The sequence below is a fragment of the Saccoglossus kowalevskii genome, chromosome 2, assembly GCF_978046115.1.
Source record: "Saccoglossus kowalevskii chromosome 2, keSacKowa6.1, whole genome shotgun sequence".
NCBI classification, from domain to species: domain Eukaryota; kingdom Metazoa; phylum Hemichordata; class Enteropneusta; family Harrimaniidae; genus Saccoglossus; species Saccoglossus kowalevskii.
Window position 1 is genome coordinate 3,444,255 of NC_140642.1, and position 19,895 is coordinate 3,464,149.

Genomic DNA, 19,895 nt, shown 5'->3' on the forward strand with positions numbered 1-19,895 from the left:
TGCGACTGTAATAGCAACGAAATATAGGAATATGCACACTGCTAATGCGTTACAGGTGAGCATTTAGTAATGAATACTTGAAAGGTCACGGGTCGACACGAGAGCTTCAATGAGGAGCATTAAACAGGCAATAGATTACAAATTGGGCAAAATATAGTTAAAGATTCGAGGGACAAAAACGTGCACTTTCCAATATTGTTTTTCGACTCTATAGACCAAGCCTGTTGCGTTTGTAAAGCACGCAATAGTATTCGTTACATACGAAATCAAAACAACTAATACGGAGTAATGTGGAGTGATTGTTTTTGTACGTATTAGAAGTTCTTATTGTTTCATTGATTCAATAATCAGATGTATGTTACAAGAAGAGCGTTTTCATGTTATGATAAATCATAGTCGAATGTATCTATCAATGTACACTATCAAAAAGCAATAATTAAAAAATACATGCCCATATTGCATCTTTAAATTAAGAAGTGCTGATTTTTAAATAATGCATCGAAGATGGCTGTGTCATAACTCGAGGGGGGGGGCATAAATTATTTCTTTCCCAATGGCCGATCCGTGCTGCATAAGGCTGCAGCAGTATGCTAAACCACGTTTCCTGTTTACACGTGGCAATTAACTCGTCGGAAAGAATCATCTTACTTGTGTAATACAATTGCTGTGCATTCCGAATTGTCTAGCCTCCCCTCAACACTTGCACAAAAATCAGTGCCCCCCCCCCCAAAAAAAAAAACACCGACCTACCCCTCCACCGACCTACCCCGCTGTCCAGTCCCTTACGGCTTGCATAATCCTTCCTATGTCCAATTTGTATGACAATGCCATGACTGCGATCCGTGCTGCATAAGGCTGCAGCAGTATACTAAACTACGTTTCCTGTTTACACGTGGCAATTACCCGTCGGAAAGAATCATCTTACTTGTGTAATTGTCTAGAAACCTCTACGTGGTGAATCGCGGTACACTATATCAGGTATTGGAGCTTTAAGTCAAAGCCTAGTCTGCTGTAATAATACTACCTTCGCGTCGTGGCTTGCACATACATCCCATCGTGTAAGGGTTTGGATCAACGTATGTTTAATCTTAGTTAGGAACTGTAAAAAATAAACTCAATGTTATTCAATGATAACATTTCCATTGACAAACTTTATATGACGCTTAAAGTAAAGTAATTTCCTCTGGGGATCAGCCCCTGGTAAATTAGTATATAATGTTAGTATTTCTTTTTTCGGGGGGGGGGGGGGGTTGTACGATCGCTACTGGAACAAAGACATGGTAGATTAGTAATTGTACAATGCACATGGTGTGTTGAAGGTGTTGTTTTCCTGGGTAAAGTGTTCCCCCAATGGTGGCTTAATTTACATGTACATGTTACTATTGTGTGGAGGCACTTCATGATTCTCACGCAACGACATTTACATAACAAATTCAAGCGCTATCGACCTGGAGTAACCTGTAACCCGAACCTACTGTGTTTTGTACCTTTCAAATCTAGTTCCCGATACTGAGAAAAAAACAACAACAATACCACGAACATACGTATGAGTACTACGCACATACTCTGTATGTGCAAAATAGCGTTGTATATTTTAAAGGTAAAAAGGGCGCACATTACATAACTATTTGAATACAAAAAGTATGAACACATCGTGCGACAAGAAAAATTACCCTCGTCTTTACCAGGCAGTGACACTACAATTTGCACACAATGTGTAATAACACTAACACTACTACACTATTCTTAGTATTTGGGTTCATTTTAAAGGTAACATTAAGGAACTACTTAAATACCTCGCGTATGAATACATCCAATCGGTGTGTGTGAATAGTATGATTACGTGGTCTTGACGAGAAAGTGCCGCTAAAATTCGCTATAACGTCATATACTGGATTTTTTGTGTGGTCTGATCATTAATACATAATTATTTACAAATCATGGTATATCCGTCACCTGCCGGTTGGAACCCAGCGATGGGCGGTGGTAGCTGTGGCGCTTACCCTACACCGGGGGAGGCCCTTCCGCAGATGTGCTACCCTCAATCAGCGGCGACCAAGCCGACATTAAACCCTGTGAGTATAACGTAATTATGAACATCTACCATTATCGTTACCAGCCTGTGCACATATCGCTCATGTGCATGTGTATGATGTGTTATTGTATTTAGATCAAGTCCTTTGAATGACGCTACAGTTGCGCCCGAGGGCTACTCCCTGAAATTTACCTTACTCTGATGTGCCGCCTTTTGGGGTGTTTTTTTCAGTCATATGGTCTTAAATGGGATCCACAAAATTTAGGGATTTGGTCTAAAATGGGGTCCACAATGTCAAACACCATTTTAAGTTTTTTTGTGCATTTCGTGTTTTTTCCCGGATTTCCCAAATGTTTTTGATAAACATATCTATAGTTTTGATGGGATGCATGCATACTTTTATGATTTGATACAAAGTACATGTATTTATTAAGATAATTTCGGTCTACTTTTAATATGTCAAGACCAAAATACGGTCTGCTGGATAAATGGCGGGTCTAAAATGGGATCTACCAGACAACATGGGGTATGGGGTATACATTTTTGGTGTCAATTTGGTCTAAAATGGACTCTGGGTTTCGCAGTGTGGGCTACACACGTATACCATATCCGCAGTCCCTCCTTAGACTGTCCCATATCATAGGTTTTTACAATGCATGGATCTTAGTTAAAAGGCTAGGTTAGATTATCGTTAGATTAGGTTAGAGTATCGTTCTCATTAGTCTTACTTTTTTAAATTAGGTAGTTCTTTAAAAAAACCATAAAAAAACAGCATATAATATAGTCATGGAGGTCTGTTTTTACCTCCAATCATGATATAGTGTTGTAACAGGACATGTAACAGCAGTTACATAGAACCGATACAAAGGTCATCTTGTTTGTTTACACTGCCACTGTACTACTAGCACACTGTACAAATCTAAACATACATTTAATTAAATATTTAATAAACTGAAAATATCAGCCCTAACTACACTACACACTGACAGATTTAATAAACGGTCAAATAAAGACCTTAGAGAAATACATTAACAGTGAAATTTAACATTTAACTGTAGCTGACTTACAAGAAGTATGGATTAGAGCTTTAAACACAGTATATATCCACGAGGTGAATACTGCTATGACAGGAAGGAAGATGAGAATAGTGTACAGTTACGTATAGTAGATGAGGGAATAAAAGTCACAATTAAGGTAGAGATGCAGGTTCGTGGGCACTTGGGAGTGAATTTTTGTTTTTTTGCTTTTTATTATCCAAACAGTCTTGGCTATAGACTGTTAAAATTTTGTAGAATTGTGAATATTGGAACATGCTCAAAAATCTATATTAAAATATAGATAACAGGTGCAAACATTCTCTCTTTTGAATGCTTAGCAAGATTTAGCAAGGCTGTACATAAATAATAAAAAAGAAACATGGTGAAAAAAAAGAAACACTTGTCAAGGGGGAATATCTATCGCGTCCCCTTGAGGTACGAGATCGGGAAAGTCACTTAAGCTCTACAGTCAAATAAGACACACACAACGAAATACGTTTCAACACGACAATAGAACATAGAACCACTGATCATATCATCACACTGCATACTATTATAAAGAAATACCAACAACATGGGAAAAAATTGTATTGCTGCTTCATAGTGAGTCATAAAGTAATCTTATGTGCCAAGTGGTTCCTAGAGGTTTAACACCTTTTCTTTTGACAAAGGTACTACGTATTGTGAGTCGCCTAGGGAATAATTGTACTGCAGCCCGTTCGACAGCCACAAGTAAAACTACCAGCGGTGTTATGACATGTGTGCGCACAGGGTTTTTTTGGGGTCTCAGCCGTTCGTCTCTGCTAAAAATGTTTCTTATCTCCTTGATTTTTACTTGAGACTCTCATTTTTTGCTCATGATGAGTGGAATACGCTGTAATGACTGTGGTACTTCGCGTGGTGTTTCTTTGTGTAAAGGCGATCTGGATTTGTGCAAGACATGCAACTCTAAACGGTTCCCGACTCCACCGAGTAGAAATGTCGAGGACAAAGACGAAGACGTGAATAGTTGGATTAATGGAGCATCTTCAAGTGCGCATGCAACCTATCAAGGTACAAGCATTGTTATCAATGAAATGTTATGTTTTCTTGTTGACAAAATGGATACTATTGCCACAGATGTGCTTGTGAAGTTATGTACTGACCCGTACAGCGACTCGGAGATCGATGAAGCTAAATGTGTGTTATATGAGTTGTGAGCAAACCACTCGACGAAATATCAGAAGGCTGGGACTAAAAAGTGTGTCAATAACATCATGGGATTACTACATGAAATAGAACCTGATCATATTCAGTGTTTTGTTGCCAGAAACCTGAGTAAGCTACCACCTTGACCTTGATCACGTCGATCTTTCCTTGCTATTGAAGGACAACGTTCACACTAAACGTGACATTACAATTCTGAAAAATAATGTGGATGCAATTTCTAAATATCATGAAGATATATTTAATGATATTCGTGCCATCAAGAAAAAGCTGGATATATCATCCAATACTGAGGTAACTGCCCCTGTCAGTACCGGATCAAAATATAATGGATGGTAAACAGAATGGTTTGACAGTTAATTCGATAGCACCTGCGATTGAAGCTCATAACGAAAATACTGCGATTTCAGCCAATTATGGTGATCGTATTCAATTGGTTATGTAAGCATGAGTGACAATAACAGTACGAATGATGGTTATGTAACACAACGCAGCCGTCGACAAAGACGAAGACATCGTAGTTATGCGATGCGCTAATTAATGGATCGCTAAATGGGCTGACGTCATCCGAACAAAAGAAATTACACTCAGTTAATCCTCAACGTGACTATAATGTGGACAGCAACCGTCGTCTTCATTATCGTAAGAGACCACGTGATTTTGTTTATGGCACCTGCAAACTTCCTGGGAGTTTTTCTATTATTCATAAGCGTACAAGCATTTTCATCAGTAGATTTGATCCTGATACTACAGCTGTCATGAATGATGCATATGTCCAGGCAAACTTGAATGTAGTCAATGTTAAATGTGAAAATTGGTTACTAAATATGACACATACTCCTCATTCTGTTTGTCTTCTTCAGACAGTGTCCTACTTTCTAAACTTATGAGCCCCGAAACGTGGCCGAAGGGGGCGCTCGTGCGTAGATTCTATAATCGTCGTAACTAACTCATTCTCCATGGCAGATCGTCTCAGAATTGTCACCTACAACTGTAGATCTATTAAATCGAGTAGACCAACTGTCAATAAGCTGTGCGAGGATCATAATATTTGTCTTCTTCAAGGACACTGGCTGGTATATCAGCTGTTGACACAAGTACTGATATAATTGTTGGGCGACCATATGGGGGTGTAGCCATCCTGTGGCGGAAGTCACTTTTGAACTTGATTAAGGTTAAAACGTATAATGATCAGAGACTGATTGGGGCTGAAATCAGGAATGATAATAGCATGTTGTTTCTTCTATGTGTGTACCTCCCTACAAACTCACACGACAACTTAGAAGAATATATTAATTATCTCCGTGAAATTGATGACATCGTCGACGATTGTGACACACCCAACGTTTGTATTATAGGGGACTGGAATGCTGACCTCAAATCGCTTTTCGGTAAAGAAGTCCAAGAGTTCTGTGCAAATATGAGTCTTATAATTTCGGACTCTGTGCTTATTAGTGAAAAATACAGATAACTTTACATATGTTAGTGAGGCACATTCCACTACCTCATGGTTAGACCATTGTATTTCGTATGTTGGTGCACATCGCTCTATTATAGATATCCATATTATTTATGACTGTGTTGCATCTGATCATATGCCAATGTCCATTGTGTGCGAGTCCCAAAAGTTGATCCACACCAACTGCCAATCCTCCAGCCAGACTAAACCACGTGACATGCACATTGATTGGGCGAAAGCAAACACACACAATTTGATAAATTATATAAAGCACACTGAGCTATATTTGAAAACCATTGACATTCCAGAGGAAGCCATTTGCTGCTCTGATATTATGTAAAGATAGTAATCATTGTAGTGACATTAATCGGTTCTACAAAGATATTGTGACTGCACTGAAAAAATCAGAACATTTGTGGTTTAAACTTAAATCTATGGTCAGGTTTGTTCCAGCTCCAGGCTGGAATGATTTTGTTAAAGACGCCCATGATAGGGCCCGTGAATGTTTTCTTGTGTGGCGAGATGCAGGCAAACCCAGACAAGGTTTCATTCAGTATATGATGCAATCATCAAGATCAAAATTCAAGCTTGCACTACGTAGTTGCAGAAAGAACGAAGTACAGGCTAGAGCTGATTATATTGCAAAGTAAAGAGTGCAGTGCATTCTGGAAGAAGGCTCATACCAAAAAACGTGGTACATCGCCCTCAACGGTGAGGGTACCTCGGGTGAACCAGAAATTGCGGATATGTATACCGATTATATTGAAGCTATTTTGAATTCCGTGAAGAATGATCAATATAAAGCAAAAGTTCATAACTATCTATCTGACTGTTATAATAACGGTATTCTTGTATCTAGTGCGGACATTGCGAATATTATCGGTAAAGCTACCAACTCAAAAGTCGCGTGGCTCTGATGGTCTCTGCGCTGAGAATCTTAAGTATGCTAACTCATCTGTTAATGTGCATTTGAAATTATTTGAAACCACCCAACTACCCATTCTTACCTATGCTGGTGAAATATGGGGAGTTTACACAAATGGGAACACTTGGGACAAAACAAGTACACAGAAATTTCATTTACAGTTTTGCAAACATTTAATGAATATTAATAACAAAGCTAGTAATATGGCAGTCAGAATGGACATAAGAAGGCTACCTCTTTTATGTACTTTACAATACAGAGCACTTATGTATTATAAACGCCTCAAAACAATTGATGAAAGTAACATAGCCCTTAATGCATTGTCAGAGATGGAAAACAATAAAGAAATTAAGGATTACTGGTTAACAAAACTTAAAACCACTAATCTTTACAAAATCAATTTTCAAAAATTTCAAGGAATAACACAATAACATTATGAAAATATTTGGAACTCCGATATGGAGAGATCTGACTCCAAGAACATTTAAACTATTAAAAAAAAAATCAAAAATATGAAAATAAAAACCTTATTGACAGCCAGGCAATAGGCACATTAAGAAAATTTTGTTTAAGCTGCCACAAATTACACATAGAAACAGGCAGACACACAAGACCAAAAACAACAATAGATGACATAAAATGTCTCAACTGTACAGTTATTGAAGATGAAATTCATTTTATCACACAATGTCCACTATATACAGTTGAACGGAGACATCTGTACTCCTTGTTTTCTCATATGGAGAAATTTGATTCAGTCAGCAGTAGACAAAGGTTCATATACATTATGAACAACACAAACAAGCAATGTATACTTGGAGTAATACACTACATACAAACAGCATTGGAAAAAAAATCTCTTGCAGATTAAATCTTTATTATTGTCTACAATTTAAATTTTAAATTTTATGTCGATAGCATATGTATTGGACATTTTATTATTTCAACATATTTTGTTGTATTGTGATAAAAAAAACTTTATTACATGTAACCTGTAAACCAAAAAAGAAATGTCACATTTTCTTTACGGTGGTAATAAAGATTATTATTATTATCAGCAGCCAAGTACCCCCCACCCGGGAGTTGCGCACAAAATACGAACAGACCCAGAGACGAGACTTTTCAGCATACGATACGAGCTCGTATACCTATGATAACAGTAATGAATTTGATCGAAGGTCCCGGGGTCGAAGGTATTGTATATTCCAAGCTTAATTTTATCAAGATTCTGTCAACCGATTCACGTGCACACATAATACGTGTGAGGGCATGAATCTGATTATACGTCAATTGCGCAACTGATTTGAATGTCAAAGGAATCGCACAACGGATTGGAAGCTCGGTTTGGGAGGATAAAGGAGGAGACGGACGGAAGAGGGGGAGTGGAAGGAGAGGACTGGAAGAAAAGACTGGGAGAAGACACGGCGAACGAAGAGCTCCCCTAGCTCCCTTTTTTGTTTTATTGATCTTATTTACTAAATATTTGAAACGTCATAATTCGGTGTACTCACTGTCTTGCGTGATTGGAGTGTGTGTATATATCCAAAAATACCTCTTGCAAGCGAGTTTAATTCCCGAATTATCCCCACATAGTATTCCCCAAATAGATTCCCCAAATTAACCCATTTGATAATGCAAAGTCCAAAGTACCGACGACAGACCGGTCACAATTCGTTGAATAGAAATTCAGAAACGCTTAAAGTTTATCATAAGTTTAACTAATCTCACTACAATAAAAATGTAGATCTTCGACAAAGCCTTAATATGTTTCGACTGAGCATCGTTTTCTGTACACTTAACCCTTGGGAACACTTTCATGTTTTTCACAAAAACACACCGTTTTAATTGAAAGCAGTGTTGCAATTAAGAACATGTGTATTATATTATGGTATTTTTAGAAACGTGTTGTGGGGAGTTATTAAAACACTTTTTGATGAAAATTAAGCACATTGTAAACACACAAAAATACACTTTTTCAAAATAAAAATTACTGTAGCCTCCCCTCAACACTTGCACAAAAATCAGTGACCCCCCCCAAAAAAACACCGACCTACCCCTCCACCGACCTACCCCGCTGTCCAGTCCCTTACGGCTTGCATAATCCTTCCTATGTCCAATTTGTATGACAATGCCATGACTGCGATCCGTGCTGCATAAGGCTGCAGCAGTATACTAAACTACGTTTCCTGTTTACACGTGGCAATTACCCGTCGGAAAGAATCATCTTACTTGTGTAATTGTCTAGAAACCTCTACGTGGTGAATCGCGGTACGCTATATCCGGTATTGGAGCTTTAAGTCAAAGCCTAGTCTGCTGTAATAATACTATGTCACGCCCTTCGCGTCGTGGCTTGCACATACATCCCATCGTGTAAGGGTTTGGATCAACGTATGTTTAATCTTAGTCAGGAACTGTAAAAATCAAATTCCAGGCCCGTAGCCAGCACTTTTAAATAGGGGGTTCGAAAACAACAATAAATGATATATTTATTTATAATATTCAAAAAGTGTTGTTGAGCTCTGTTACATACATTTTTATATTCTCGGTTTTAAATTCAATTGGTTTACTTTGTGTTACGTTGGTAAGTTATTCCACATAACATTTTTGAACTATTTTACCATTTTAGAGAAGGGGTCCTAGGCCATTCCCCACCCACAAACACACCCACACCCTTGATCCATTACGGCAAAATGTTGTACACAAAAAAGACAAGACTGTACGTATCTTAGCATTATTGTCCAAGCATTTTAAGGTAGAATGCTACTCACGAGCTTTTTCGCTCTTCACAGATGTTAGTGCACATAAAAGTGACACAATTTCATGTCGAAATCTGTCTACAATTATTCATTTTAGTATTAGTCAATTATGTAATTTTATTTCTGTACAGAGCCTCACCACACCGTACAAAATGTAATGGGTAGAAAAGTGCATATCACGTTTTAAAAACAATACAACATCCCTGTAAACATATGGTACTAAGTTAAGCTGAATTCATATTTATCTCGTCGCTTTAAAACTTTTAAAAGATCATAGACCTTAGGTCTATGAAAAGATACAGAGCTAGTTGATATATGGTGTGGCAGTTTGTGTAGCGACGAAGTAAGCCCAGACTGTCAGTATTTGCATAAATTAGCCCTTAGATCATTATAAAATGAACATATAATTTCAATTGTCTACCATGCTAAATTCAAACGTATCACTGCAAAAACTAAAAATTTATTGATCTAACTGTATTTTTGTGTGTCTGCCTAATTCAACATTATGTTTATGGCCAAAACAGCGAAAACTCGTCAGTATGTATTTTAGTCTATAATTGCTTGCCAATAAATCTCCCAGGTTATAATACTACATTGATTTTTCCGAAAGTACACACCTGGATGATTGTGAAATTGAGGCATGCCATTCTTGCTGACAACATTTTTTTTATTCTTTGAGTAAATATCTCTAAGAAATTTGCAGTATCTGCAACTTGTTTTTCAAACCAGACAATGCCGAAACCATATTTGAACAGGAGATTTGTATGTGGGTTTCCCGAGTAAGTCTGCCGGTCTTGTCTAATCGTTTAAGCATGATATAACATGTTTTGGGGTTCCAGCTATTTATTATTTAATTTTAACCAATATAAGAGACAACGCTTGAAATAACCACAGCATAATTGCAGCCTTCCTCATTCGTCCAACATCGCTATATTGTTTGTACTTGTATTAATGCCAAGTAGATATCTGCAAAATGTTGTCTGTACCCTCTCGATTTCCGAATTTTTGTACCCCCATATCGCTACCATAAGAAATAGCTGGCACAATGATTGCATCAAACAAATTAAATGCACTAACCAATGGCATACTACCAAGTTTCTTGCAGTACGTAAATTTGTTGGTTCACTGTAAATCTGTTTTTAGATGGCGGTAGAATAATATGCATATAGTAGCAGTTTAGCAGTAAACAAATAAATAAACTTCAATGACTACATCTCCTTTTTATGAACCCACTAAAAACATAGAAAATTTTCTAAGACATCAAAGAAACGTGTAAAAAAATATGTTTGAAAAATATGATTTATCGCATAGTTTCAGTGCTGAAGCAACACTGTGGGATAATTGTTTGGCTGCAAGAAGCTCCTCGACCTATACAACTTGTGATGATAAATCTTCGTCATTTTTTTTAATGATGTTTTAAACCCGTAGTTGTACACTATATCCAATAACACAGGCTACACGTACTAATACAATATGTTTACTACATTTGGCTGATACACTTAGAACAAAACAGTATATATGCCATCATTAACTTGAAGAATACAAAACTAATGAACCAATATGAAAGTACAGTGTCGTCTCAATCCCGTTCGAACCCCACACTTTACTAACTGAGCGAACACTAGCACAAGACAAACGGACCTATTCAGGACCACCACATCCTTCAGAGAGTGACTACCATTACATTATTGTTTCAATGTTGTTTTAATATTTAACATCAGCTGCTTGAACGCGATCTTCATTACACCATCTCGGAATCGCCGAATAAAAGCTTGCCCATTTATAACAACCTGTTTTGATTGGCTGCTGTTGAACTGAGACGGCGTAACTTCACGATTGACATTTAAAGCTCGTTGCCACCTAAATGCTCATTACTATGCTATTTAGACCGAGTCTGATAGTTACCTCACTGAGTCAAGTGATTTAAACGATAGTTGCGTTCACGCACAGCTCCTTAGCACGGGATAAGAGGTCAAATTCTTTAGCCCGTGCTAAGAAAACGTGCGTGAACGCTTAGCACGGGCCAAGGAATGCTAAGTACGGGTTAAATCTGATCCGAATTTAAGACGCGGTCTAGACCTTAGCACGGGCTAATGAAGTATGCGCGAACGCTTAGCCCAGGGCTAAGCGCCCTCCGCGGCGACCTTTGGGTGTGAAAATTGTCCCATGTTCGTATAACGACACTATTCCACCAGTCATTACTCCGCGCTCACTTCCACATTAATCGGGTCACTGTAGTAGAGCGTACAGCAGCTCCAATCGTAGACAAAATAAATTTGGTTCGCTGTCTACGACATGCATTAATAAAACTCTGTATTCTGTTACGCCCGTTGTATACTGTTTATGTGCATCCAAATAAGTGGTCCGTCTTCTCTCGCGTTCCTGTGCACGTCGCTTCAAAATTAGAACGAAACATGCCAGAAATAGCAGAAATAGAACCTCGCGTGTGTCATTCATTTTTCGTTCGTAAATAGCGGCTTACCAAAGGTCACCAACTAATGGCAGCCGTTAGCCCGTGCTAACGACTGACCCTCCCTGTGCGTGGACGCAATTGGGTCTAGCCGAAATGCAAATATGCTAGATAAGCCTAAATCAGCTTAAATCTTAGCCCGTACTTCGTGTAACGTGAACACAACTGATGATAATTATTTCAATTAATACTGTTTGTTTTATTATGTTCTAATCTACGATCATAAATCTATTCACTTCCAAAATTTAGGGGGTTCGACCGACCCCCCCCCCCCCAAACTACGGGCCTGAATTCAATGTTATTCAATGATAACATTTCAATTGACAAACTTCATATGAGGCTTAAAGTAAAGTATATTTCCTCCGGGGATCAGGCCCTGGTAAATTAGTATATAATGTATTTCTTTTTGGGGGGGGAGGAATTTGTACGATCGCTACTGGAACAGGGTCTATGGGATGAGAATACCGCCAAAATTAGCTTTGTGTCATTATTTGAACATTGTTTAGTTGTTTGGTTTTTATTTAGAAACTTGTTTGTTTATTATTAGGTCATTATTCGGTTATTTGGTCTTTGTTTAAACATTATTTTGCGCTTATTCCATTATTGTGTTATTACTGCAGCATCGTATTGCTATTGTTTCATTATTTCATCTTTATTTCTTAATTATTTCATTATTGTGTAATTGCTACAATATTATTTTGTCATTGTTTCATTATGTTACATTGTCGTTATTTAGACATTACCTTTACATTCAATTGTCATAAGATTCGGTTATTTTCACGTTCAAATATCTTGACATTCGGTTCGCTTGACTTGCGATTACCTCAACATTCGATTCGCTTGACTTGCGATTACCTCAACATTCGATTACCTGACCTACATTAGCTGACCCCGCTATACATGTAATATTCAATCCATAGTCCCGGGCCGCCTCCGATAAAGCATTGTTCAAGATGGCAATGCGGCCTTTGTAAAAGTTAGCGGGAATTTCTAAATAATGGTCGTTTCACCAACATCCAGGGAAATGACTGAGGTCGTCAGAGCCTGTCGTGACGCAATATCAAATGCCGCAAAACTTAGTTGGAGAATATTACTTCTCCAAATGCGATGACTGAAGCCGGTGAGGGGGAATTACAGTCGATCATGACACGGCTTACGCGGTCAATAACCATCGGACTTGGTAGTGCCATCACGTTTTTTTTTTTAGTAAAAGTTGAACTATGTATCATTCTGATTCTCATTCCCGGTCTCTCTTATCTCAGGTACTTATTGACAGACATATTCCTGTTATGGGCGTGATTTTTTACGTTCACTCCATTATTGTCAAGATGCCGATACATTCAATTGTATTGGCAAGGAATTTGTGGGTTTCATTGTCAATAGCAATCACGTCAGTGTCACGAGAGTTTTTCACCAGCCATGTCTCGTATCTGCAGTAATCATAATTATGCTGTCTTCGAGGTTTTCGTAAATGTCGACTCGCAAAGCAGTTTCACAGTTTCAATTTTGTTTTGATTCGATTGCTGTGAATGTCTCCTCCGTCAAATTCCCCATATATTACTGGCCAAAGTAGCCTATTCCGACGGTTGACAAAACCCAATTCTGTAGTTGACTAGAAATTTGCTATTTAGTAGATGGGGAGCTGAATTTCATCGAACTGCATGCCCCCGGTTGCAACCGGTTTTCATCATAAAGTTGCGCCATGGACTAAATAAACTGGGTTGCAGTTGTAACTGAAATTTCGCTTGCTGCACAAGGTTCTCGATAGATGAAACTGTGGTTATAAACATTTGCTGCTCAGTATCATCACGCAATGTATTTACGTAATTTCCAGAAATATCAGTATGTGTGGTCGGGATTCATTCGTTTTATCGATCATTATATATAACCTTTGACGGTTTATAAAATAATGTATGTTTGTGTTTATTCATATCACATTTATTGACAGTATACACTTCTTAGAATCATCATTTCATAACCATATGTTTTCTCCGTATTTCATTTTATGCATGTAATCATAGTGGCAACTACTGTCATGAATTTGTTTTTGCGTATCTGTTGACCGACTTAATTAGCTGATTATTAGCGAATTGCTGTGTTATGTCTGTCATCGTTCAGGCCTATTTGAAGTTTTGAACGGAACTTGACTCAGTGGTTTGGAACTAATTACCAGATAACCGCCGCTATTCAGACTACTCATTCTGACAGTTGGTATCCATAGTTATTAATGTAGTGAACGATTAATCAAAGATATGACGTATTCAGTACTTAGTGTGATTGGCTTTATGATTGAAGGTTACGCCCTAGAGTCTTCTACTGTTTTGTAATTGGTTAGAGTTTTGAAAATGAATAAAGAGAGTTTTGAGTTGGTCTTGGCGAATACTCCACGACAGACGCAGTCTGAGAGTCCAGTCCGAGAGAGACTTGGGGCGAGCCTTGACGCAGTCTAAGAGAGTCTTGGGTCAGCCTTGCGATAGTCTTGGGGACTTTTCCCCAGGGCGCTGTGTCTTATAGAGTGCTCCACAGACCGACTAAGACGAGAGCTGAAACGTATTTCGTTGTGCGTGTCTTATTTGACTGTAAAGCTTAAGTGACTTTCCCGATCCCGCACCTCCAGGGGACGCGATAGAGAGACGAGACGAGATATCCCCCTGACACGTGTGGAGAACCCGAGAGTAGAAGATTTCCCCCCTGATACGCGAGTGGAGATCCCAGGCAGGTGTTTAGCACACATTGACATCCTGTGAAGAAAAGTGAAATGACGAAGAGGTGTCTTTCTTGTGAACCGAACTAACTGGCTCCATGGCAGAGACGAAACCGCGCTTGACGACTAACACCGTTAACAGTATGGCACCGATAACGACGCTGAAGAGATGAAGATTTCAGAATCCCTTCGGAAGGACGAGTATCGGATAGGACTGTATAATTAAGAATTGAGCGACATTAAAGACAAGAAGATGACAAAGAACGACCCGGAATAACGCGACAAGAGAAGAGACGCTTATAGACTTTGACTTTAGATATCTGTGTATTGCTTAGAGAACCGCTTGTTGGACACTGTAACTGACACTGTTACTCAGGACGTTGAACTCTTTTCCACAATCACAACACTATTGCTCGGTAATGTAATGTAATGTAATGTATTGCTTGCTTTTCCTATCGTTTTTTCTTACCATTTTTTTTTTGTGGTGTTGAATTGTATGTTATGTAAGCGCCCAGATCTTTGTTTTGAACTGATATTTAGTGACGTGCGAGGTCCTTTATAACGATTTAAGCGCGCCTCAGTGGACAAGTATTTGCAACACAGTGTTTTGAGTTTTGTGAAGTTTTATGGAGATTTAATGAGTTTATGAGTAAGGATTATGATGGGGAAAGTAATGCCCTAATGAGTTTTTCAGAGTTTTGAGATTTGTCGAGTACAGAGATACCGACGTTTTAAGAGTTGTTTTTGTTTATGTGTTGTTTCCGGAATACTTCTGACGCTTTTTGAGTTGATAGCACCTTTGTAACGTTTTTTAATGTCTTTTGGAATGAGAGGTGGTGCGCTTATATACGTATTGTTTGATAACGCAAGCTTTTGTTCACGATTGACAGGCTTATATGTAACTCAGTAGTTTTATCGTTTTAGCCTTTTCCCGTCTTAATTGCCAGAGGAGTAATGTGTTATGAAAGCGACATTGTCTTTGCATTCCGTTTCCATGCCGTATGACTTGTGTTTAGATTAACGACTTGTGAGTTCAGTTGAAGTTTATAAGCGTAGATGACAAGAGTTTGATTAATAGCTTTTTATTCATTGTTTATTAGTTACCGCTTTGCAATGCTTTAACCGAGAGACGCATCCCTGGTAATCACGTGATCATGCTGTCGACTGCAGCGATTGACTGATCGCTTGGTTATACCGCCACGCCTTAGTTTTTTTGACCTTTTGATATAGAGTTTGTAACCTTAGTAACGGAGACAGTGCAGCGAAGGGTTACCTCAGTGAACCGTTTTGAGAAAAGCGGGCCTATTGGTAGCCTTTCCCTTGTTTTTTTTATTTATAACCGTTGATATTTGAGACATTATAACCATTGTACTTAATTAGTGTGTTTTACTCTTTTGATTTATATCTTTTATTAGTATTGTATTTAACCCGTATGACGATGAGTAGACGACGGTATCTTTGATTTGTGAACGTGTTATGCCAGGAGGCATAATCTCTCAGTTTGGGTGAAGGAATGTGTCATGATTTTGTTTTTGCGTATCTGTTGACCGACTTAATTAGCTGATTATTAGCGAATTGCTGTGTTATGTCTGTCATCGTTCAGGCCTATTTGAAGTTTTGGACGGAACTTGGCTCAGTGGTTTGGAACTAATTACCAGATAACCGCCGCTATTCAGACTACTCATTCTGACAGTTGGTATCCATAGTTATTAATGTAGTGAACGATTAATCAAAGATATGACGTATTCAGTACTTAGTGTGATTGGCTTTATGATTGAAGGTTACGCCCTAGAGTCTTTTACTGTTTTGTAATTGGTTAGAGTTTTGAAAATGAATAAAGAGAGTTTTGAGTTGGTCTTGGCGAATACTCCACGACAGACGCAGTCTGAGAGTCCAGTCCGAGAGAGACTTGGGGCGAGCCTTGACGCAGTCTAAGAGAGTCTTGGGTCAGCCTTGCGATAGTCTTGGGGACTTTTCCCCAGGGCGCTGTGTCTTATAGAGTGCTCCACAGACCGACTAAGACGAGAGCTGAAACGTATTTTGTTGTGTGTGTCTTATTTGACTGTAAAGTTAAAGTGACTTTCCCGATCCCATACCTCAAGGGGACGAGATAGAGAGACGAGACGAGATTCCCCCCTGGCAAGTGTGGAGAACCCCTAGGCCGAAGAATTACCCCCTGATACTACTAGTAAGCACACCGACCATTAATTTGGCCAATATTTGTTCGAATATCGGAGTAAACACCGTATTTCTATTGGGCCAATGAGAATGCCTCTGCCCTAAAAAATGTTACTCGACGAGATCTATGGCAACGCTGTACGTTTTTGGCACATCTGTAATTCAGATGGGACGGCACGAAATTTTACATCGGGGCGAGATCTGCTCACAACCTCTAGGGGGTCCGGGGGCATGCAAAAATTTGAAATCTAGACCCTCCAAAACGCTATTTCCTGCATTTTGAGGGGGAAATTTTGCTGACACAAAGGGTTCCGCTTGATTTTGAATGGGCGAGTAAATTCATATCGTTTTCTAACGAAACTAAACTAAACGATCCTTTTCAGGGCCACCATATCCTCCCAAAAGAGTGATACCGTACCAAAAAGTACATAATTTTATTATATTCACACAGAAGTAATAAACTATCAAACATACTCGCCACGTATAAACAATAAACAAGGGAAAAGTATATCTGCGTGTTTTTTCGTGTTCCTAAATCTTTTGAGTGATTAAATAAAAAAAACACCGATGCACGCATGTCAATGCGTAGTAGTCTGAGATGTTATCTTATTTTGGGCTCGAAAAGACTAATTGATATACAGTAAAATACTGTATTTTAGCTGGAATAAATTTTTGCTGTTATTTGCCCCAATGCGTTTTTTATTATACCCTGCCTTAAAGGCTGTTTTGCCCAACCTGCGATATTTTTTATGTAAGTACCCTACCCACTAAAAAAGTTTTCCTGTCCTTGCATTTTTTTAAGAAATCTGCCCTGCCCACTGGGGGGGGGGGGTACTGATATTTCCCGCCCCCTACAAAAAATAGAAAAAATCAACAGCTTTTCCGAGAACAGCTCCATTGGCTGCACCTGATTGTAACACATTCGTTGTAATACCTTAGTAATGCCGGCGCCTGTTCCAACAAGCTGCCTCGTCATCAGAAACGAATTGTTATTTTCACTTTTCACAGCTTAGACCATAGGGAGCCCAGGAACTATAATAAACTATAAGCGGTACCTATGAGCGGGGGGGGGGGTATCGGCTGGTATCTAGTGTATTAGAAATAGACAAGAGAAGAAGGCTCCAGCCAGCTCACATTTTTTAAACTTGAAAAACAGGCGAAAAGAATGAAAAATAAAATCTATAAAAAAAAAATACCAGCTTGAAGAATATTAGTTGTTCTTTCAAATTTCGCGAGTTTACGACACGGTAACCAGTCTTGTGTTTGGTTCTTGGCACATTCTGGTCATCATCTAATGATCAAGTCGGGTCATCTCTCGCGAATTTTGTTAGGGGCGCGTCGTGTCAACAACACGTTTTGCGGCGTTTGATATTTCGTCACGACAGGCTCTGACGACCTCAGTCAGTTCCCTGGGTGTTAACGAAACGGCCATCATTTAGAAATTCTCGCTAACTTTTACAAAGGCTACATTGCCATCATGAGCAATGCTTTATCGGAGGCGGCCCGGGACTATGGATTGAACACTACATGTATAGCGGGGTCAGCTAATGTAGGTCAGGTAATCGAATGTTGAGGTAATCGCAAGTCAAGCGAACCGAATGTCAAGACATTTGGACGTGAAAATAACCGAATCTTGACAATTGAATGTCAAGATAATGTTTAAATAACGACACAATTGTAACATAATGAAACAATGACAAAATAATATTGTAGCAAATACACAATAATGAAATAATTAAGAAATAAAGTTGAAATAATGAAACAATAGCAATACGATGCTGCAGTAATAACAATGGAATAAGCGCAAATTAATGTTTAAATAAAGACCAAATAACCGAATAATGACCAAATAATAACCAAACTAGTTTCCAAATAAAAACCAAACAACTAAACAATGTTCAAATAATGACACCAAGCTAATTTTTGCGGTATTCTCACCCCATACAAGGACATGGTATTTTAGTAATTGTATAATGCACATGGTGTGTTGAAGGTGTTGTTTTCCTGGGTAAAGTGTTCCCCAATGGTGGCTTAATTTACATGTTACTATAGTAACTAACATTTAGCCCTAATGACATCACGTTTTACAATTCACAATTTCTGCCCTGCACACGTGACCTACATACCAGATACCAATCTGTATTTAGGTTTTTATAAATTTGTATTATTTATTCTTAAGTAATGAATAATATATTTATACATTTCACAATCGTTTAAAATTACAAATTACAAACTACAAATACTGAACATTTTATTGTGTGGAAGCACTTCGTGATTCTCACACAAAAGGCGCCAAAATAACGACATTTACATAAAAACAGTCTGACATATTTTAATCTTCAAGCCGGTAGGCTGGTTGGCGATCCGCTCCGCTCAAAAACAAGCAAAATGTTTTTTGGCTGTTTTTATGGTGTGACATAACGTGAAGCTAACGACGGTTTTTAACTAAATGAGCCCGTATACAAAGTTCGCAAAAGTCACAGGAGTTAAAAGCCGTTGCTGGTGAAAAGTTACCCCAACTTTGGGGTCAATTTTCCCGGTAATGAAAATGGGCCCCGTATACGAATTCCGCAAAAACCATTCAGTCTTTAGAAGTCACTTAGTTTATTACTTTGACGAATTCTACTGTTACATTTATTATTTCCAACCGCGTTGCGACAGTATAGAATGAAGTTGCGTTGGGATTACGTTGATACAGTGCAACAATGTCGGCATCAGTGATATCTTACCAGAGTGCGCAACGTAGCCAAAATAAAAAGCATGATCATTTGAACACTGCTATTACAAAACTGGTAGGAGGTAATACATTTGGGGCGAAAGTTTTCAAAAATCAGTTTTTGTATGTTGCAATGGCAGTGGTGGACCAGGATTTTTTCCAATTAGTGACGGTACGACCTATCTGTCAAGTAAGAAAAAAATCAGCCGAGCCGATAAAATCATAGAGTAAAAAGCGATTGCTGGTGAAAAGTTACCCCAACTTTGGGATAAAATTTCTCGGTAATGAAAAATAGATATCAAAAATTTAAATAGTAACTTTGTGCCCACACTGAAGCTGAGTAGAATGAGCTATGTCTGAAGTGTTTTATCCTAAATGTGTAGGAAGAGATACATTTGGCGCGAACAAT

The 19,895-nt window shown here is 38.5% G+C and overlaps 1 protein-coding gene across 1 annotated transcript in view; it reads left to right on the forward strand.

The window, feature by feature from the left end:
• The first annotated feature begins 1,826 nt into the window (after positions 1-1,826).
• The window catches only part of LOC100378801 (galectin-8-like), a 44,221-nt gene continuing 26,152 nt past the window's right edge, over positions 1,827-19,895 (forward strand). Inside the window, exon 1 of the transcript XR_014931596.1 lies at positions 1,827-2,075. The gene's annotated coding sequence lies outside the window, so the exon portion shown is untranslated. The remainder of the gene's footprint in view (positions 2,076-19,895) is intronic.